The sequence below is a fragment of the Taudactylus pleione genome, unplaced genomic scaffold, assembly GCF_031769625.1.
Source record: "Taudactylus pleione unplaced genomic scaffold, aTauple2 ptg000041l, whole genome shotgun sequence".
Taxonomy (NCBI): domain Eukaryota; kingdom Metazoa; phylum Chordata; class Amphibia; order Anura; family Myobatrachidae; genus Taudactylus; species Taudactylus pleione.
In genome coordinates, this window is record NW_028284443.1 from 26,247,122 (window position 1) to 26,270,621 (window position 23,500).

A 23,500-nucleotide genomic window follows, 5' to 3' on the forward strand; every position below is an offset into this window, starting at 1 on the left:
TTAATATGAATATACTAATACCAGTTACTCACCTACATCGGGAAAGCTAACACAGGTCACGCACACAACCATACTGGCAAACTCAACAGAATTTTGTGTGTATGAAACCTGAGTATAATCAAAGTAAATAAGGTAATTTTTAGTTTGCCTAAAAATCCAGCCAGTAGATAATCGCTGAAGGCATATGTGTGTGATAATCAACTGGACCTGTCCATATTTTGCAACCCAAGCAGGAGGTCAAATTGGCAATAAATCTTGTGTCTCGGAGTGTACTGCATGTTTGGCCAACTGAAACCACTGTACTAAGTTTTTCAAATAGCAAAATAGGGAAACTTATTCCTTCATGTGTACAGGATACTGTAGCTAGCAAGTTTTTTTTTTCTTTTCAAATACTTATCTGCTTTCATATTGAGTCAACAATTGCAAACATTGTAGATTTCTGTATATGGATCAGTGTCATCTACTGTACATTCTATTTATACAATGTTATCAAATTTCAGATTTCCAATGCAGAAAACTATTTGGCGTTTTCAGCAATTGTAACAGACAGTATATATATTCAAAATACAGATGTTAGTTTAGGTATTTACTGTATTTTTTAGAGCAGTGGTTCTCAAACTCTGGGCCCTATTTATCAATGAAAGGGGAATATAAAGGTGAGCGCTATCAATGAACACAATGGGATGTGTATATAGTACGGGCTAGTCTAGGCTGCCCCTACAATGTGGGTCTGGGTACTCCACAAAAATATGGTATACAACTAAAAATCAAATAAAGGTTCCTGTGACAAGCTGCTGATTTAAAATATTTACTTAATTCAAAAAATACACAATAATAAAATACAAGTAAATGACAATTTCTCTGAATCACAATAATAACAATAGTTATAACATATACTTTTCTAAAGTAACATTTGGTTCCTAGTCATTGAGTTAAAAAACTCCTAATGACATGACCTATTCAATTTAGATAGTAACTCTATGTAAAATTGAGGTTATAGCAGCAATGAAGTTTGTTAGTTGAGCAGGTTAGTATCAGGAAGTACGATTCAGCAGATTGTTAGTAAGCCGAGGGATTAGAGAACCGGCAATTTAATAAGGACAAAGTTTATGCATGCATTAGATAGAGTCCTCTACCTTTGTTAAGGGAGGATATCTCCAAGCAGTCCGTGCTTTGTTTGTTTTAATAAATGTGCCAATATGGTAATTTCATGGCATTCAAAACCAAGGTATACGCTGATTGTACATTTAATACCTGGATATGTCCAGCTGGTATAACTTGTGGCTGCTCACCCTGCCACCGGTGGTGCCGAGTCCCAGTGCAAAGGGACCTCCGCTCCTGTGACACGGCCCCTCCACAAGCCTTGGATGCGGGTGATGCGGATGTAATCCACCGCTACCTCATGCTGCTGTACGGACTTCCTGTTTCCACGTTCCACCTGCGTGTCAGTGACATCCAACCACTGATGCATTTCTCCGCCCACACAACTGGCGGTTTCTTCGTATTTATCAACGAACCTTAATACCAGTGGCATTTTTCACTTAATATCACAGTGATACAAGCAAATATGCCTCTGGTATTCATCATTACATTACATCTTAGATAACAAATGTTTGTTAAATATTGGAAGAATGACATAAACCCTATAGCGAGTGCTAAAAGAGTTATGTATCATTGATAAATGGGGCCCTCTGTCCTCAGGACCCCAAACCGTTCATGTTTCCCAGGTCACCTGTGGATCTTTAAAATGTGGCAGTTGGTGATGCAGCTGTGCACCTGCTAGGTGGTCTAGAAAACATGACCTGTTTTGGGTCCTGAGGACCGAGTTTGAGAACCCCTGTTTTAGAATAATAACTCTTTAGTTCTAAGCATGTTAGTGATTTTCTCTTCCCTTAAGGCAGCGTTATCTTTTATATCCATTAATTAAATATGCACTTTTGCTTGTTTTTTGATTCCACTGTAAAAACCAGATGTATAAATTGCCACAAATTACAGCACATTCAATGTAATTGTTAATTATTTTGTCATATTACTGGTTCATGCAAATCTTCCTCACAACCCAGTACAGTTTAAGCTGAGGTGAGCCTGTGACCACCTTGGTTATTGTATCATTCCCAACTTGCTGGATGATGGTCACGTTTCTTGTTGGGCAATAACAACCACCTGCACCACTGGCTGGTGTGAATGGCAAAGCTAGACTTCTAATATGTACAAAGAAAGAAAGAAAGAAATGCAGACAGATGTATCATTATCTGTAAAATACAGTACTACTAATAACACGTTGAAATTAATGTAGCTCATAGTATCTTGCATACTTTGATACATATTATGACGTTTATCTAGTCCCACATTAAGGGGGGTATCCAATTAGCCATGGTAAATTACCACGGCTAATTACCTCGCCCGGAGCTATCCAATTAGCTCCAATGTCGGCACAATGTCAGCACATGTCGTGTTTCACGGGTCCTGTTGCTGCTAAAGCAAATAGGGCTTGGGCTTATTTTGAACCCATTAATGTCTTGTTAAAGCTTAAAGAAAATTTCTTAGGACATTAGCACTGTAGCATTATGTCACTTAATCAGCACACTCATTGGGAAGCATTAATCTCACTATCTAACAGACGGTCATTTTTTTTCTTTATGTGACATACTCCCATTTTAACCAAATTATTTAATTTTATTGTGAGAATCATGGAAGCTCTATATACAATTTACATTCTAGTCAACTGAGCTGCATTTATTTTTGATGTTTGCAGACAAAATGATTGGGCTCTCAAAACAAAAGATGCTGTTATTGCCTATTACAAGAGCCTTCCTTTATAGGAATTTTACAGTCCCAAGCATTGTCAGCTTTTGAAAGTAGTTTAAAGTGTAAAGTTGAGCAGTGTATTTTGGAACGTTTTAATGATTTTCCAAACATGCTTTGTTGTGCCTTAATGCTTCAATAAACTGCTTGTTGTACAGCTTTATGATTTATTTTATTTAATGACTACAGTTATATGCCTCTGGTTAGTCATGTGAAATACAGCCTTCTAAATCAATGACTCGTTTAAGTGGAGGCAGATTATAACCGCATAATATTCATCTCTCTGTGATTTTTTGTGTGTGTTAACTGTGCTTACTTCAGTCATCCTCTGTTGATAATAATTATACGTTTACTGTGCTGGGCTTTTTTGAATTTAGTAATTATACATTAAAATGATAATGCAGTCTTAAGACGAACACATTTAAAACAATCATGCAAATTAAATATTGCGATAACCATGAACAGAGGGTTTTTCACTTAGCACAGCAGTAGAAATAACATCAGAAAATACAAATAAATGTCCATTGATGTGCGCTTCAGCTGAATCATTTTGTTGGCATTATTACATTTACTATTACTTAGTTGCAGGAGCCAAGTTCCATTTTGTACATCAGAGTTAGTAAATCATTGTTTGAACCTCTTCACAACAATTCTGGTCTACGTTTGTGTGAATTTGGGGCCTATTTATTAAAGTAATAATGCAACATATCTGCCAAAACTGAAAACCTCCATTATCGTTGCTGTTTGTAAATGGTGGCAAAGGTTTTCCTTATGGAATTAGTAGTTTATTTTGATGAATATCAGTTTCTCCATATTCTTTGGAAGTAGCCTCGTTCACAAGTTTCCAGCCTGTGCTAAACACTCTTTCTGAGTACAAACTGGAGGGTTTGCAGCTTAAACACACCATAGCTAGTTTGTATGAGGAGCTCCAAATTGCCTTTTTTTCCTCCCAGTATTCAAAGGGACTGTGTAAAATACAAACTTTTACATTAACATTAAGATAATCCTTCACCATTCTGTTGATGCTTACTATATCAAATTAATTCATGGTAGAGGTGTCAATATATGTGGGCAATTCTTTTAAGCCTGACCAGATGTCATAATGTTTTTCTCTGGTGTGCTAAATTGACTTATCATCAGTGGGTCTATTTAAAAAGGTAATTTTTTTCCTGGTAGCAATATTGCAGGAATAACTGAAGCAGGAGATGTCATGTCATGTGCCTCTTGAGCTATCAACTTGCTCACAAGTAGCTTTCTGCATCTCTTAAGATCTGTGTTTGTTGAACAGAAAGACATTACATAGGACTTAAACCTAGAATCAAGCATTGTTGCCAAAATGTACTGATCTAACTGCAAGATGTTGAAAAATCTTTAGTCTTGGTGAAGCGAATAAAGAACTTTCTCTACAAGTCCTACATACTTAGCGGAATCACTTAGTTTCAGTATCCTTCAGCTTCTCTAGCTGCTTTTCAATTAATTTAATTAAGCTTATGACTTAACTCAGGCTGGCAGTGTCTGAGCTACCTTCACATGTTACAATTTCAAATGGTTTCAGTAGCTTGCATAACACCGAGAGTATTTTCCAGTGTTTTGCAGTAATGTGGTGACATGCCCCCCCACTTAATATCTCATAGTTTGATACTTTTCTGTCAGTCGCTGAATAATATAAAGGGTGGAATACCACCTGGTTACAATCTATTGCTTCAGTCGGTAGCATGGCAAATGGAACTGTTCTTTCAGATGCTGCAATGTTCTACATGCAGTTGCTGAATGCTAAAAGAAACATACATTTTTATGGGCCACAGCCAGCATTTCATACAAAAACATGTGATTTTATAAAAAATGTTGAACCACCAAGTTTATCATTTGCATAAAACATGGTACGTGTTGAAATTCACCCAGTTGTAATGCTCATACAATGTTACTTGTGTTATTGGAAATGACAAATCCTGAGGAGAATCTTAGCGGGGAAAGCCATTTTGTTATCACATCCTGAGATTTTCCGACATATTGACACTGGTATGCTTCTTAGTGTAGCCAGTTATACAGAGAGTAACATTCCTGTGAATGAGCTGGTGTTGTGTTTTAGATACTGCTGGTACTTGCAAATTATTGTTTCACAGTCACTCATTTGAAACTACTAGTCTTCTTAGTCCTCTTTTGTGATGAAGATTCACCCCCAGCAGCAGAAGCCTAGCACACATGGATTCTTCTTGGGAATTGTGAATTGCATTACGGGAGTCAGTTTGCTTTTTCAAATTGGATGCAGGACTACCACTGATCGCTAATGAGAAAGTTGATAATGATATACTATAGGTGTTGGTGGTGGAGATTGCATGTGCTGCCATTTAACCATGCTGCTGGCAGCTTATCTTGGACTGCTTGTTATTATATATGATTTTCCAGACTTTGATAAACAACTTGAATGAACTTGCTGCAAATTATGTAAGATTGTGGAGGTGCCTAGATGGTTAACTTCCCTACCACTACCTAGTTAGGCACTACAAATGGTACAGATGCCTTAACAAATGTAGTCAGGATTTGGGCAAAAAATGTTTCCACATGGAAGAGTTGGATTTTTTGGTCTTTTGCCCATGCATGACAATGCGCTTCTTAACACTGGCATGAAGTGTTTCCACTAGTGGCTTATTTCCTTCAACAAAAATAACATCATCCTCTTGAATTTTATCAATTTTTGTTGTCCAACACATTTATTATAATCATCATCATCATCCTAATTTGTGTCAGGTACACGATTATCCCCTCATCCTGTTGTACATGTACAACTTCCACAGTAGTATCCTCAATTTCTATGTCTAAACCAACACCATCATTACGTTTACTACTACTCATACTCACATTAGCAGAGGGTTCAGAAATTTTGGAAGGATGCTTCTTTAGGATAACTGTGTCAGAATCAAAATAGTCAGACATGCATATACCTCATTAACACCATTAGACTCTCCTGAGGAATTTGTGAAGTTTGTTCATCAGCTTTAGGCCCTGATTCAGAGCCGCTCGCAAAAAGCGAGCACTCGCTCTGAATCAGGGTGGCTGCTTTTTTAAAAAAAACTGGCCTACTGGCCGCTCGCTAAGCTGTGGGTGAACACCCACAGCTTTTACGAGCGGCCAGGTGATGGTCGTGACCATCGGGCTTGTGATGAGACCCTTGTGGTAGGGTCTCGTCCGCCGCAAGCCCCAGTGAGCTTCCGGCTCTAATAAAGCTGGAAGCTCACAACTGACATCACTAATGATGTCAGTAGGCCACCCTCAAATGGCAGGTGTTCCTTTGGGAACACCTCCGTTTGGCCAGCCACCCCCCCGCCTACAAAATGGGGCAAGCTGTCGATCAACATTGGCAGCTGCCCCGTTTATAGCGAGCCCCGGAGCGAGTGAATTTCTCACTCGCTCTGGGGTTTGCACATGTGCATTGCGCATGCAGCGCATTTGCAGTGCCCCTCCATCAACCCGCTTGCGAGCACATAGCACTTGTGAGCGGGTCTGAATCAGGCCCTTCGTGTTCTATTTGTGCACCGATTTTCCAGTTTCAGAGATGACACATATAGAGCGAGAAGGTGGTGCATGTAAGATTACAAAGATAAAAAAGCTATAGGGTGCGTTATATGTCAGCTGCAATCACTACTAATTCAAATCAGCATCTCTCATGGTGGGTTCTGCTACCCACTTAAGTTACATGATATAGAAGAACTGTGAAGTACAAACAATGTTTTAATAAACATTTTTTAATTACATAAGCATCGGTAATATTAAAAACACATGAAAAGTATACACCTAGATAATTGCCAGAATTCCTGAAAAAAGTCAAAAGGTACAGGACACAGAGTGAATGTGGGACTCTAATGAGTTCCCTCTCTCTAATGTCCAATACAGTGTTCACCTGATAAAATAAATGTATATCCACACAAATAACAGTACAGTGGGACCCCATAGGTTGTGAACTGAGTAAACTAAGGTTTCCAAAACTCATGACTATGACTATCTTTTAAGATTTTCAAAATAATCATTAAAATTGAAACTAACCAGCTGGCTTCCTTATTTACCGGGGAACTTCTTAACCGCAGACCTTGAAATACCATCACCCAGTATTTTGTTCCTCTTATTTATACAGCATAATCATAATAATAAATTCTTTGCAAAATATAAGAAAATGTACAATTAAAACTTAAAGCAACCCTTCCCTTTATAATTAAACATGACCATTCAGCTTCCATATTGTATTCAGCTATCCTTATTAATCCTCTCTCTGTTGAGACACTCAACATTCTACTGCACAAATCAAATGGTTCTGATCAGAATTCCTGAGGAGGTTTAGGATAACATACAATAAATGAAAAAGGTAGATTCACATAGTTTGGGTTGAAAGCTGATACTCCCCACACCAGATGGAGGTGTCCCTAGCTTTTATATGAACCTTTGGTGTAGTTAGTAGAGTGACAATATAGCTAATTGAGCTCCATAGCTAATTCATGTCTAACATATTCACCATCCTCCCTTCCCTCATTGCCCTCTTTCATTGTCTGATACAGACTCTCATATGATTTCAATAAGTCATTATACAGAATCTGTGTACTCTGCTGTTCATGCTCAGTCTGGTCTATAATTACTACAGTAATTTATTCCTGTCTGTTTCCCTCCCTAATTCCTTTGATACAGCATACACATATTATGGGTCCACACTCAATAGTTATATATAATATGCCTAACACCATTATACCAAAAATAATTGTATTATTCCAGAGAAAAGTTTGGTAATACCTATAACTTACCATCCTAAAGGGTCCCATCCTTCTCCACTACCTACTTTCTTTAAGTCTTTCTGTAACTCTCCAACCTTTTTAAAATGCTCAATGACTTTTGCTTTCTTATCATCTATATATGTGCAGCATTCTTGTCCTACCACTGCACATGTGCCACCTTGCACTGCCAACAACTGGTCCAGGGCCATTCTATTCTGTAAAGCCACTTTCCAAATTCGGAAAACTTCTTCCACTGTCTGATTAATAGAAACAACCAATCCTCCTGCCACCTTATCTATTAAGGTCAGTATTTCTGAAATCACATTTTCTACCATGAAAATAGTAGATAAAGGAAAAAGTACTTCAGCAGTGCGCTCAGTATCTGTGAATTTAAAAGATATGTCCCCTTTTTTTATTTCCCTCTTGTTATGTTATTTAAAGTAAGTCAAATCAACATCAAATCATGTTCTACAGGTATATTTCTGGAATATTGATCTAAGTGATCAGTAACGCTCACAAAGGGAACTACATAGGAAAGTGCACATTGACCACTTGCCCCAAAAGGTATCCGTGAATAGACCCATTTTCCACACACCCAATACTTTCCCTTGGCTAAAGGCATGCCTGCATTTCTAGTATAAATTAACCCCATGTATGCCATAAAGAAAGCCATGCTATTTCCTGCTGCATCAGCACAGGCATTTTCTAAAGTACAATTATTTTCTTGTAGTTGAATCAAAGTCTTATTCACCTTGTCATGTATGGAATACCAACTGGAGTTAATATCAGTTGAATGTGTACCAAGCATCCTAATCACAAAGGTTGCTCCTCTACAGTTAGTATAACCTAAATCTTGCCCTTTAACATGTAAAATGTTGACTGGACCTGTTCTGTACTTAAAACAAACTTTCTGTTCTCTGCGTTTGTATAATCTATATTCATGCACAATTCTGGCCTCCCTGTAGCCATAATCACTTGCAAAGGAGGCGCATAAATTTTACTAGATGCTGATACATCATATTTATTTATGTACAGAGCAAGCAATATCAGAATTTCAAAAGACACAAACTTATGTACTAAATTGGTCTAAAAACATAAGCAATCAATGATTAACATATAACATATACTCCCCTAATGGAAGGTTTCCAAAATTCATATTAATGACTGTATCTTCTAAGATTTTCAAAATAATAGTCAAAATAAAAACTATCCAGATGGGCTCCTTATTTACCGGAGAACTTCTTAATCACAGACATTGAAATACCATCACCCAGTATCTAGTTCCTTTTATTTATACAGTGTAATCAAAATAATACATTATTTGCAAGATATAAGAAAATGTACAATTAAAACAACCCTTACCTATTATAATAAAAAATGACCATTCAGCTTCCATATTGTATTCAATTATTCATATTGCGAAGTCTAAGCAATTCCAAACAATAAGGCAATGTTCTGTGAGCAGTGATTGGGCAGTGAAGGACACACAGTGAAGAACAGGCATTTTGGTGAGTGGCAGGTACAGCAGCAAACAATCTTGATGCGTTTCTCTGGGTATGCAAACTCCCAGTTTCATCAGAAAGTACTGTAAGGTTACTTTACCATACATACTTCTATAGACTCATTGATTTACACCAGGACAGTATGACTTGTACTTGCCACCAAACCAAGTGAACATACAATGAGATAGGGAAATGAGGGACTATTACCATTACCATGCAATTTTATTAAAAGTCTTGAGAATTTTTATTTAAACCAAGTAAAAATAATTTTTTTCCATATTTTATTTATTTGTGGTGCACCTGATGGGGCCACAACACTCAGTAAGTACAGTAATATATGCTGCCTCTCAAAGACACTTCCCTTTAAATATCTAAATTGAATTAAAAGGCTTGAGAATTTTTTTGTAAATCACAATTATCTTTTTTTTAAACCAAGCAAAAATATATTTTTTTCCATAATTTATTTTTTTTGGGGTGTTGCTGACCAATAAACACAGTAAGTATAGTAATATATGCTGCCTCTCATAAAACACACAATCTTCCCTTTAAATATCTAAATTGATTTATAAAAGACTTTAATTTTTTTTTTAAACAATACTGGCAATTGATTGAGGACAATATTACACAAACATGCTGCAAGGCAAGTAGGAGGAAAGGGTATTTGTAGCCTAATATTAAAGTGTACTGTTCTAGATCGTACAAAAATCAAATCTGCCTTCCATATGCATTTGTGGTCTCAGAGTAAAATGTTAAGTTACATGAACCAGGCAATCTCTCAAACTTCTCTAGCTCACTGATTCTCCCTCCACTGATTAGTATGTGGCTGCTGTAATCAATACAAGCAGTCAACACTGTTACCCAACATAAGCTTTCTTGTGTAACTCCACTGCTGCATGAGGCTTTGACAGGGAAGGCAAGCCACCAAGCTTTGACTGTCATTTCAGCTGCACCCCATGCTACCATTATAGTATCACCCCTGATATGTACAACGACATCAGTAGCAATATTGTTTCATTGGTCTTCAGCCTTATACTATATTTATATTTTACACATTGTAAAAAAATGGATACACAAAGGAAACAATGTAAGTGCAGATCTCATTAAGCAGCTCCAGTGAAATAATTGCCATCTTTTTAAAAGTATTCAGCCATTAGCTGTGGCTGCAATACAAACACCTTGGAGTGAATGGTTTCATAATGCTTTTCTTGAGAAGAATCGCTATATCTGTTTCTTGAGTTCAAGTGGTACTAGTGGTAGAAAATGGTTTGCCATTCACAGCTACACTCTATGAAATAGCAGCATCTTCCTCCTTTGTTCATTCCAAAAGCAATTTGATATCATTTTATATTTTTCTTTTCAGTTTATAGATTCTATCTCTGTGGCTGAAATAGTTCTCCTTCAACCTGGCTTCTCCAATTATCTAACCTTGGCCGACAGGTGGCGTACAAATGGTTTGAATTGCCTAATAGCCAGTCCTATCACCCTAATTTATTAAGTTGCTCGCACCCCTGTACAAACAAAGGTGATGTAAACCATATTAAACAGTAGGATTTTTGTTTTCATTTGCTCAGTTGTACTAGAATAAAATACATAATCATATTTACTGCTATGGGTTAAAACACATGTTCCACGTAGTCACACGGGGACCAGATTCTATACAAGTTCCCACATCTATTTGAATTTTTGAATTGCATTAATAGTAGCTGATATTTTTGGAAATATTTTTTGTTCAGCATGTTAAGACTTAAAATAAAATATTACAAGTTTATTCATGGGTTATCCATTTGTTATACTCTTCTAACAAATAAATATAAAAATATTACATTTGTTTCTTTCTTCCATGCAAAAATGGATTATCTGCATTTTGTTTGTAAAAGGTAGATATAATGAATGTAAATTGCCTTTGTTATATATTTTGTCTAAAGGGAGGTTTAGCTGCTGTCTTTAATGAGTTTAGGATTTATGAAGGCTATTAGAACACTAGCTGTGCTTTTACACTTGGCTCAATTTTTCTTATGCAAATTCAGTTGCAACAATATTTGTCAAAGAATTACAACTGTACTGAAACAAGAACACTTTCTGCCATAAAATCTTAATCATGGAACATTTTCTTTGGGCTTATTGTTAAAAGCATTTCAAACTAAAAAATAAACCTCAATTCATAAAGTCTATCATCAATAGCTTTTTCAACTATAATACATATTTCAATCTTTGTCACACCATTAAATATAAACATACTCTATTTTAGACATTAGTTTTCAAAACTCTTTGTTGTAATATTCAGTTTGCTCAGTATCTGTTCCAATGTTTTGTATTAATAATTTGGCCTTAAGGGTTCCCAGTATCCACAGCAGAATTAATTGACATGTATCATCCCTTCTAAGATTTGTACAGCTAAAACTGTGAAGATCATGGAACTTTGCACCTTTGCGTAATGTTTCATACAACCTCGAAATGTTTTTTTGTGCAAACTTTCACTCATCTCTAATATATTTTATCATTATTCATATAACATACATGTTACAACACCACTAAAGGTAATTTACCAAGCTTTATATAAGTGTAATTTACCATGGTATTTTTCTGCAAGGGATGAACCTACAGTGTGGACTGCAATTTAATTATACATACAAATACAGTAGAAGCATTACATGTTCTGTGGGGCCACAAATGTCCCCCAACTATCTTTTATTTAGGCTACATTCACTGGGATGGTAGTACTTATTAATTTAGCTTTTACTGAGAGATGTCATGTTTAGACATTTTTAAAATGGACATGCACAATTGAATTACAGTAGAATAACAGAATGAAGTGCATTTCTATACAACAGTTATAAAGAACACTGTTGTTCTCAAACATCACCTCCTGTTGAGCTTGAGATACCCAATAAATGGAACACATTCTAGGTTTTGAAATAAACTATCTCTTGCTTCCCTCGTGAATGCTAAATTAACTCTTAGTCCAGAACTAGCAGTAAGTGAAGAAAAAAAAAAACCTAAATCTCACTGGTCCCTTTGACATAAATGTGAACACCTTCATTATAAAGAGGCAGATTTATTAAGAGGCAATTCTAGCATAAATCATGGTGTAACTAGGTATTTTTTGTGCCTGGGCACAGTTCTGTTTTTGCACCCTCCTACACTACAGTATATGTATAAATACTAAGCTAAGCAGTCAGAGCAAGAATAAACTATATCCAGATCGAGTAATCCAAGCCAGTATTTACAGGAAAAGTACCGGCCTCCAGGATTTAACAAGTTAGCGTGAAAATAAGACTTCAAATTTGTGGGGGTGACCCAATTAAATTATCTATCACTTCTGTGACAGCAATCTGCACTCTAAATAATTGATAGTTCCAGCCATTCACCACTCAGTGTGTGTAGAGATCCCACTACTCTGATTCATGAATGGCCAGTGCGTTCCATCAATGTACTTACTGTGTATGACACAATCACACCTAGGAACGTGCAAATGCATACTGCATGTCCGTGCCTGGCAGTTGAGATGCTGGTAGAAGCAGGTCACTCCAATTGTATTTGATTCTCTGCCTGCCTCTGGGCAGCAGAACATACAATGGTGTTTTTCTGTGGGTACTCTGGCACCATTGGTTTAGGTCTCCATATTAATTCTTATAAAAACTTCCAGAAACAAGAAGAAATCAGTGAAATGATGTCAAATATAAATTAAAAAAAAGCATATTATGACTTATTGCAGAGTATGGAAGCTACTACAAACCTTGTATCAGCTTTTTCTGAGTACTAGTAAATTTTCATTATTAATAAAAAGCCCTAAAACACATAAAAAAACCTGATGACACCAACCACAGATATTTGAACCCCACACATCCACAACCAATGTGCATTGTCACAATATAAAACCAAGGGATGTATGTTTCTAAATGGAGCATGAAAGGAGGTATTGCAGTTCTAATGGAAAAATCTGTAACAGCCTAATTACATTCAAAGCTGTTTTTATATCACTATCAATTTAGATATAATTATAGCAACAAAAGAAACAATGTTAATGTGATATATCCTGATTTCAATGACATCACAAGGTAGCACAGAGCACACAATTCATGAATCCGTTTTCCCTGAGGAAGCCTGTGTAACAGGAGAAACATGTTGGAGGACTACAGAGTCAGAGGGGGACAATCAAGTGTGAAAAAGCTCCTGGCATGCTGCAATTATACCACCAGTCTGGTGATGCAGCAGGTATAAACAGACAAAAAAAGCAGTAACTGGTCAGAAGGTCGAAAATAACCATGTCGACAACATTAATGTCATCACCATGATGTTGACATCAATGTAGGCATGGTTCAAACTGACAACAGAAATTCAGAACTTTTGCCATGTGAAATGTGAACTGCTGAGAATGCCACCGGTAATGGTTAGGTGACGCTGGGAAAGTTAGGATCGGTCTAAGGAGGGAGGTTAGGTTTAGGCTGTGGGTGGGAGGTTCGGGTTAGGCACTAGGGGGAGGGTTAGGAGTAGGGATTAGGGTTAGGGGTAAGTGATTTAATACTCACTGGAACACAGCTGCGGAGACATCGCCACCAGAACTTATCCTCACTTGACAGCCAGGACCGGAAGAAAGAAAGACAACTTTAGACCACCAGGGACAGTTTGTCAACAGTTTATCATGTTAAAATACTGTATCTTCCATATAGACATGATAACTGTCAACCTGAAGAAGCAAATGCCAACCACACAAAGGAAGTTCAAGCCACATCGAAGAAGTTAGTGGCTGGAGAGCTGCAGAAAAAAGTCCAAAGAAGCACCCTGCAAATTCTGAATACTCATCTACCTGAGTGCAGCTGTGAGTAACTGTATCTCGGGATCTGGAGGTGCAGCACCAAGAAAGATTTTAGATCACAGATGGCAGCCAATCCTGACATTTGAATATATTTTAAGCAAGTCTGTGTTTCTATGCGAAGAACATATCTATTTTGGCACATGGAAATCAGGACAAACGTCATGCCATATATTGCTTTAACCTTGATTTTACCCAACTGGGTATTTTAAATTGTGACATTTTCACCATTTACTAAACTATATGCTTTTACTGTAGCTATTTTACAAGTCAAATTGCCTCACAGTAGAGGGAAAAGCATCTTTTAATTTGTGAGATCTCCAGAAAATATATCTGTAAACTTTTTTTTCTTTACAGTATTTAAATCTCTATTTATTTTTATTTGCTTTTCTCACTTCTTATCTGTTTTTTTGTGCTGGTATATGTTTTGAAAGAAAAAACTATATTTATTCAATGTAGATTATTTATGAGTAAAATATGTCTTACATAATAGTGTAACATGAGCATGGGATTGTGATAAAGCTACACTGTTATACACTATAAGTACTTTATTGTCACTATTTAGGGGATTCAACATGTGTAAGCTCAGGGTCAACCCTTACACCTAGAATGTAAGAGCTTTGAACCTATTTCCCTTCTATACTCCAATAAGATAAAGCACACAGACACCAATTTAGAGAAATAGATATCCTGATATCGGTGAGAATTTTATATTGACAAATATTGAATAAGAATTGAAATTAAAGCAATTTATCAAAACTGTTTATTTAAAGATTAGGGGTAAATGTAATAGCCTGCAGACATCAGCAAGTTCTGTGCGAGACTATCCGATGTTTTAAAGTAGCAGTCATTTAAAAGGCAAAACCAGGTTGATTTTTTCTTTTATATTACTTCTACGTTAAAACATCAGGCAGTCTCACACGGAAGATGCTGATGCCTGCGGTCCACAGGCTATTACATTTACCCCTATACTGTATATCCAACATCACAACTTTTTCTAAACCATTCACCAGCACCTCCTCCACACAATCACATTCACTCACATGCTAACAATAAGCAGATAAGTGAAATATTCACTTATAATTTACTTATAACTCAAACAATAGTAATTCATGAAGTAGTTGTGAACTTATATGTGACCACTCTTTCGCTGGCACACTTTCAGAAAATGTTGGACCTGGATCTTTAAGATTCTGAATTGTGAGAACTGTCCTATAGTTAATTAACTAGACATATCTTTAAAACAAAAAATGGGATGTAATCAATGCGCAAGTAACTGTCAGTATGCAGCTCAAAAACGTATCAATCTAAGAAGTTGTACACCAAATAACTTGTAAACATATAAAGAAAAATGGGTATTTGATAAGTAACTTCAAGCATTTCCTTCAGATGAATGTAGAGAAATATAATTGGATATCGTGAGTGATATAAAATACAATTTAATAAATAAAACACACTAATAGAATCAATTCCAATACATAAGCAATTCCACCGCAGAAAATGGTCAATGCATATACAATGTATGATTACAACATTATAAAGTGCCAATTTAGTGCAGATGGATCAGAGCAAAATAGAATACAGTAATAACATATAGTCCTTTTTTTGCATACCCTTGAAGGCTGGTGGTGTGAGTAAACAGATGATAAAAAATCCTTCCATAGATAGGCAGTTTAAACTCTACACCACCTAGCATTGCCTTTTAGAATAAAGTCCAACAAGGGGATTCCTTTTCAAAATGGCATGGCATAGGCACAACGTGTTTCATAAGCTTTCAAGCATCCTTTGTCAAGTGCAGAGTACCATGTTCTCCATATAGCTGCTTTAAATATGGTTAACCTGGAAGTATGGGCCTTCATTTCCTGTGTGGTTTCCTGCAGTTTTGTGTTCCACCACGGGAGTCCACTCAGAACTGACGTAATACTGCGTTCCACTTCGGGTTAGGCAAAAACAGGAAGTGGTCATCTTTCTGTTCCCGCAGATGGCTGGACACTCTCACCGGATGTTGTCATCTTTTTTGATCCTGCTGACAGGATTTCCAACTACCGGAAGTTGTCATTGCTTGTCACCTATGTTTTGTTAGATTTCCTGAAACGGAATTGGCTTGCGTTCCATGCTAAATATACATGTATCCAGCTATAATTGAGGTGAGATATACTCTTTGTATGGAATAAAGATGTTGGTTTTACTTGGTTTGTTTTTCTTTTTATTTCTTGCTTTTTAGAGTAGCATTCCACTCTCCATAAACTATAGTGGTACTTTGTATTCCCATTTTTTCCATGAGAGGTTCCTCATATTTCCTGATAACATCTCATTCCAGATACATAAAATACAAAACAGAACAAAAAAGAAAACATATGATTAATAAAATGCAGATAAAAACATATAACATAAATTAGTCTAAAAACCATTTGAGCTCAAAATCCGAGTTCAAACCCTTAGGGACCAATGTATCTAATTTATATATCCATTGCATTTCTTTTTCTAGATCTTTGGCCCACCAGTTCTCCTTTATTTGTTTTACTCCCATAAACCTTTTTATTTGGGATTCAGATTTATTGTGAACAGTCTTAAAATGTTCAGACAAAGGATGTCCTAATAGTCCTTTATGGATATTATATATGTGTTCTGACATGCAAACTTTTAAGTTCCTAGTGGTTTTACCCACATATATGAGTCCACATGAACATTCCAGTATATACACTATATTCCTGGAGTGACATGTAATGAAGCTGTTTATATTGTAATTATTACCATTTACTGTGAAGGTAGTAATCTTTCTAGGATTCTCTTCATATCTTATGCTGCGGCAGATTAGACATGAGCCATATCTATGAAAACCCTTATTCCTTTCACTTTAGTTTCCATTAATTAACTTTTAACCAGTTTGTCTTTTAGAGATTGTGGTTTCCTATAGATAAAGGTAGGTTTTAATGGTAGATGTTCTTTAAGGATGGGATCCTCCCTCAATAGTCTCCATTTTTTTTTTATATTTTTTTCTAATTGTTTGTAATGGGATCCATACTGGCTAAAATAAGCCCACTCGTATTTGAAATCCCCATTACTTTTATCTTTCTCCTTTAGTAATTCATCCCTTTCGATGTTTACTAGATTTTCCTTAGCTTTGTCTATTGTTCCCGATGGATAACCCTTTGCCTTGAAAATTTTCCCCATTTCTCTCATTTCATCTTCTAGTACATCTGCCTCTGTGCAGTTCCTCTTTAATCGTTTAAATTTCCCCATGGGGATATTTTCCAACCACCTTCTATGGTGTTCACTGGTAATATCAATATAAGAATTAGAGTCCGTCTCTTTCTTAAAAGTTCTTGTACAAATGGTACCATCTTTAATATATACATTAAGATCTAAAAAATTCAAGGTATTTGGACTGGTAACAAAAGTTAAAACAATATTAATATTATAATATATTAATATTAAGGAATAAGGGTTTTCATAGATATGGCTCATGTCTAATGTGCCGCAGCACGAGATATGAAGAGAACCCTAGAAAGATTACTACCTTTACCGTAAATGGTAATAGTTACAATATAAACAGCTTCATTACATTTCACTCCAGGAATATAGTGTATATACTGGAATGTTCATGTGGACTCATATATGTGGGTAAAACCACTAGGAACTTAAAAGTTTGTATGTCAGAACACATATATAATATCCATAAAGGAATATTAGGACATCCTTTGTCTGAACATTTTAAGACTGTTCACAATAAATCTGAATCCCAAATAAAAAGGTTTATTGGAGTAAAACAAATAAAGGAAAACTGGCGGGCCAAAGACCTAGAAAAAGAAATGCAATGGATATATAAATTAGATACATTGGTCCCTAAGGGTTTGAACTCGGATTTTGAGCTCAAATGGTTTTTAGACTAATTTATGTTATATGTTTTTATCTGCATTTTATTAATCATATGTTTTCTTTTTTGTTCTGTTTTGTATTTTATGTATCTGGAATGAGATGTTATCAGGAAATATGAGGAACCTCTCCCACCCCCACTTGGGATGGACAAAGTGGGAATACAAAGTACCACTATAGTTTATGGAGAGTGGGATGCTCCTCTAAAAAGCAAGAAATAAAAGAAAAACAAACCAAGTAAAACCAACATCTTTATTCCATACAAAGAGTATATCTCACCTCAATTATAGCTGGATACATGTATATTTAGCATGGAACGCAAGCCAATTCTGTTTCAGGAAATCTAACAAAACATAGTCAACAAGCGATGACAACTTCTGGTAGTTGGAAATCCTGTCAGGAAGATCAAAAAAGATGACAACATCCGGTGAGAGTGTCCAGCCATCTGCGGGAACAGAAAGATGACCACTTCCTGTTTTTGCCTAACCCGAAGTGGAACGCAGTATTACGTCAGTTCTGAGTGGACTCCCGTGGTGGAACACAAAACTGCAGGAAACCACACAGGAAATGAAGGCCCATACTTCCAGGTTAACCATATTTAAAGCAGCTATATGGAGAACATGGTACTCTGCACTTGACAAAGGATGCTTGAAAGCTTATGAAACACGTTGTGTCTATGCCATGCCGTTTTGAAAAGGAATCCCCTTGTTGGACTTTATTCTAAAAGGCAATGCTAGGTGGTGTAGAGTTTAAACTGCCTATCTATGGAAGGATTTTTTATCACCTGTTTACTCACACCACCAGCCTTCAAGGGTATGCAAACAAAGGACTATATGTTCTTACTGTATTCTATTTTGCACTACTCCATCTGCACTAATTTGGCACTTTATAATGTTGTACTCGTACATTGTATATCCATTGACCATTTTTTGCAGTGGAATTGTTTTTGTATTGGATGATTCTATTAGTGTGTTTTATTCATTAAATTGTATTTTATATCACTCACGATATCCAATTATATTTCTCTGCATTCATCTGAAGGAAGCGCTTGAAGTTACTTCTCAAAACCCATTTTTCTTTATATCTTTAAAACAAGAAGTCTCCCTATTCCTCTTATATCTTTTAACCATAGGTTTTCGCTAAAGTTTTTCTGAGTACTCATTCACATTTGCTGTCTGCACTTTTGCTGCAGGAGACTTGCTCATTTGTAATGACTCTGAATTCTATATCACTCACAGTAGTTAAGAATGCCACAGTTCTAGATTTGACTCACAATGGCAATAACTTCTCTCAATGCATTTTTACTGTACTGTAGTCCTGATACAGAGTTCCATGCTAATGCTCCTGCTGCTGCATTTATGTGCACAGTGGATTTGTAAACGTATGCAAATGTCGCAGACGCAGAGGATTGTATTGAGACGGCTTTTCAAATCCTAGCATCTGTGTACAAACACACAGCTTTGGTCACAGATCATTTGATTGTTACAGTTCTGAGTAACTGAGGATGCTGGAACCATTTTCACTGCTTACAGGATCGCAGACCCAGGCTGTGACACCCAGAAAATGCTCATAACACACCTGCGTTCTTCCCGTTACCTTCCACAACGCTCCCTGACTATCAATCACACTGCGAATAAAAAGTCACTGCCAGTGAGTACGGTAATGTACCTTAGCCGCATGCCTAGTGCAATTTACCAATAATCGTTCAACTGCAAAAATATCAGTATAGCGTACATCTCTGAATCAGGCCCTGTATTTGCTACATGTAATGTCTCTGGTACCTTACACCACGGAATTAGCTGAATGGCTGCAATACTTTGCTTCTGTGAATGCACATTTTACTGCACTGTATTTGCTATAAGTAATCTCCCTGGTACATTATTCTGGATATTTTCCCCTTCTCGTGCATCCTTTCTGCTTTCTAACAGCATGCACAGTGCCACGTACTGCAGTTTGAGGTCCACACCAAGCTGTAGGAGTTACAATTTGATTAAATTTAAGCAGGAATTATACTTTTATCCTTCTTTAGATAACAGGAAGAATTTCAGTTCAGCATGGACCTACTAGTGATTAGTCCGCTGTGGGTATACAAGGTATCCTCTTGTAAAATATAGGCAAATAATAATTGTGTAGTGGAAAGTGGTACATTTGTTTCTGACTTTGTAACTGCTTCATACAGGACTGCAAGTAAAGAAGAGAAATCAAGAATTTTGTTTTGGGTATTCCCTAAATGTGTTAATAAAACTATACGGATTGTTTTTGGGGTATTTTATTAAATTATTATACATTTTTGCTTGGGCCTACGTATAAATTAAAAAGGTATTCCTGGTGAAAACATGAAAGTTGATTTGGTCATTAATGAGCAAACCACATCCCTTCAAGACAGGGTGGGAGAAATCAAAGATTCACCTGCTGATGCTGTACTTACATTTATGCTCCGAATGTCACCTTAATAAAGTTACAGTATTTGCTTTGAATTCTGTTGGGGGTAATTCTAATATAAAACATACTGTATGCTAAACAAGCAGCACAAACAGTACATACATTAATCTGTATGCTGCTTCCTTAGTAGGGGATGTATATTGTAGATACTAATATTGACTTTTGGCCATTTGTTCTGTACTTCTTTTATTTAATTATTTACTAAAAAAATAACAGTTTCATAATGACATGTCCAATGTAAAACATATCTAACACCTCCTTTTAAATAAATCGTATTACTTACTAATAATAATGTACAATGGTTGGGTTATTTCTGTGGAAATGAGATGATTATGAGTTATTTTGATCACAGATGTATTTGCTCATAATATAAAATAGCAGAGACTGTGGTTCTGTGATAATATTGGTATAATTAAAACCAAAGGTATTATTATTTTAAGTTGGCCAGTGAAATATCTCTAATAGTGATGATAGCTATGAAACCCAGCATATGGATATGGATGTTGCAGTCACATGGATGGACGCTGTATATAGGTGATTATCCACATTTGTTTTCTCTGTGTACACAGTGTGGGTGTAATTTATAGACAACTTGGGTACAACTCTGAATCGAGACCAATATCTTAGTATTTTTTAAATATCCATTTACTAGGAAATGTATAGACTTTTATATTTGATGTCCTGCAGATTTAAAATGAAATAGAAGCCATGGAATCCAATGGACCTGTTTCCCCAGTGGTCAGTTTATCGTAGAGAACTGGTAGAATGCATGCTTCGATTTATTAAGCATTAACTTAGAACAAAGCATCTCCAGAAATAGAAGCATCATTGACTTGCTCACCGTGAGGGACTTAGCAGAACAATATTTCTCCAAAAACATCTTAGTCTTATTGAGAAAGCATTTTGATCAATAATGATCTCTGGCATCATCTCTGATTGCCTTACAGTGTCTGGTCAGAGGATTGTGTAGATGCCAGAAAACATCCTCTCTGCCTTCAGGTGGAACAAAACAACTACATTTTCATTATTCATGTGGGAAATAGCTATTACAATTTAATCTGCACATCTAACACATATTAAAACATGTCTAAATATAAAATACATGTTACTTTAAAGTATATAGTTAATACTGAATTTAGCAGTTTGCTAAATTGTAGTCATTTTTAAACAGTTAAAATTTCAGATCAATCCTAGTGGAAGAGATCAGAGTCTCTGAATCACTGATAACAATTGTTTGTACAAAGACAGGCCTGCTCTTCAATGCCATAAACTTCACTCTGTTCCGCAACTAGAAATTTTGATGCCCTGTGCCAGAAAGACCATTGGCACTCCCTCTCCCCATATATAAAATAGGAACAGTACACGCAGAAGAGGCATGGTCTCTTAGGGACATTATGCCACACAGTAATGCTCCTTACACATTATGCCACACAGTAGTGCCCTGTACACATTATGCCACACAGTAATGCCTCTTACACATTATGCCACACAGTATTGCTTTTTACATTATGCCACATAGTAATGCCCCTTATACATTATGCCACACACTAATGTCCCTTATACATTTTGCCACATTTTAGTGCCCCTTACACATTATGCCATACATAAGTGCCCTTTACACATTATGCCACACAGTAATGTCCTTTACACATTATACCACACAGTAGTGCCCCTTACACATTAAGCCACACATAGTGCCCCTTCCATAGAGTGAGTCACAGTGACAGCACTCACCCGGCCACCAATCTGTGAGCTCAGTCAGCCTCACTGTCTGCCACTGACACAGGCTGCCAGTCACTGTACAAGCTGAAGCTGCCATGCTGCACCCACCACCCAATGGCTCCTCGATTGGCACTGTGGGAGATATGTCATGATGTCTCTCCCAACACACTGTGTGGGAGCCGGAGAGCGAAACTCCAAAGAGTGCAAAGAAGATACAGAGTACATCGCTAATAAAAATATTGCAGCAGGCACTCAGCAAATAGACATTGCTTCAGCGGCTAGTTCTGCCCCTAGGGCATCCTGCTTTCTGTGTGGTGGCATCAGCTTTACCGCCCTAGTTACATTGTAGGCTACTTACATCACCAATTTTGCCTTGCATTTCATAGACGTGGGCTATTTTAATTTATGGTAATGTCGCATCTAAAAAAGCAAGCTCAACTAAGCACAGAATATATATTAAAAATATATATTTCTGTGAGAATATACAATTTCTCCATTCTAAAACTATTACATATTTTAGAAAGAAATGCTACTAATTGATTTCAAATTTTATATTCTGTTACCGGTGAAAAGACTGTCTTCAAATTTGCAGATGTATTAATCAATAAAATTGTATTTTACTTTCTATCAAGCTTATTGATCGAGACCAACACTATTCTCAAATTTCATGTGAGGTCATGTCTGAAGATTAAAGAGAGGCACACTATTAAATAAAGTGCTTCATTTTATCTATCATGGATCATATTGAGCAATAGATCAAAACACTTTAGTCAGCATTTTAGCTACTGACATCCACAATAAGGAGATGCAAGGAACAATGTTGCTGCCAGTGAACTATTCAATGTAATATAAACTTTATAATACTTTTTGGTAAAAACTTTTAGGCCCATAAAATGTGGAATTCAATATGCAATGTTAGAGAACAGCTTCACAAACGTATATACTTGTGAACGGTTCTTCATTTAATTTTATAGACAAATGATTTTAAAATACAGTAATAAACACATACATATTTTTAAATCAATAAATGAAAACTTGGAAGGCTGTATAACAAAGTGTATACATATAAAGTATATTTAAATGAAAATATGGACAAACTACCATCAAATGTTATTGTTTTGGCAAAACCACCTTCAAGTGTTTTTGGTTCTGATTTGGTTTTGGTTTTCTTTAATTTGATAAAGACAGTTAAAATCATGTTATTTGGACATGTTTATATGCAATCCAACATCCCAGGTTCAGTTTTAAATCCAAGTTCAGAACTCTGGGCCTTATTAAGAGATGGACGGTAATGCGATCACAGCTGCGAAAATATGCTAATGTTTGCCCATTGCTGCCTTCTTACCTGTGTGTGACGATGCATACCTGCGTAAATATTAGTAACATTGATGCACATCGGCGGCCATCTTGCCTTTGAGGCAGGTCTGACCAGCCGCATACTCGGGAGCTCTCCTCTCATTCTGTGTATGCACTTGCAGTAGATAATTTATGCACGCCCATGTAACGGCTTTTAAACGGACAGATGTGCATGCATTTTTCTGACCCCGTTTCCACCCCCAAATGCTGACAGCCTGTCACTCACT

At 36.5% G+C, this 23,500-nt stretch overlaps 1 protein-coding gene and 1 pseudogene across 2 annotated transcripts in view; one reads left to right on the top strand and one right to left on the bottom strand.

Moving 5' to 3' along the window:
• Positions 1 to 23,500, top strand: part of IMMP2L (inner mitochondrial membrane peptidase subunit 2) — a 1,207,428-nt gene that overhangs the window by 1,172,503 nt on the left and 11,425 nt on the right. The window lies entirely within an intron of this gene.
• Positions 7,440 to 21,075, bottom strand: LOC148538047 (uncharacterized; annotated as a pseudogene).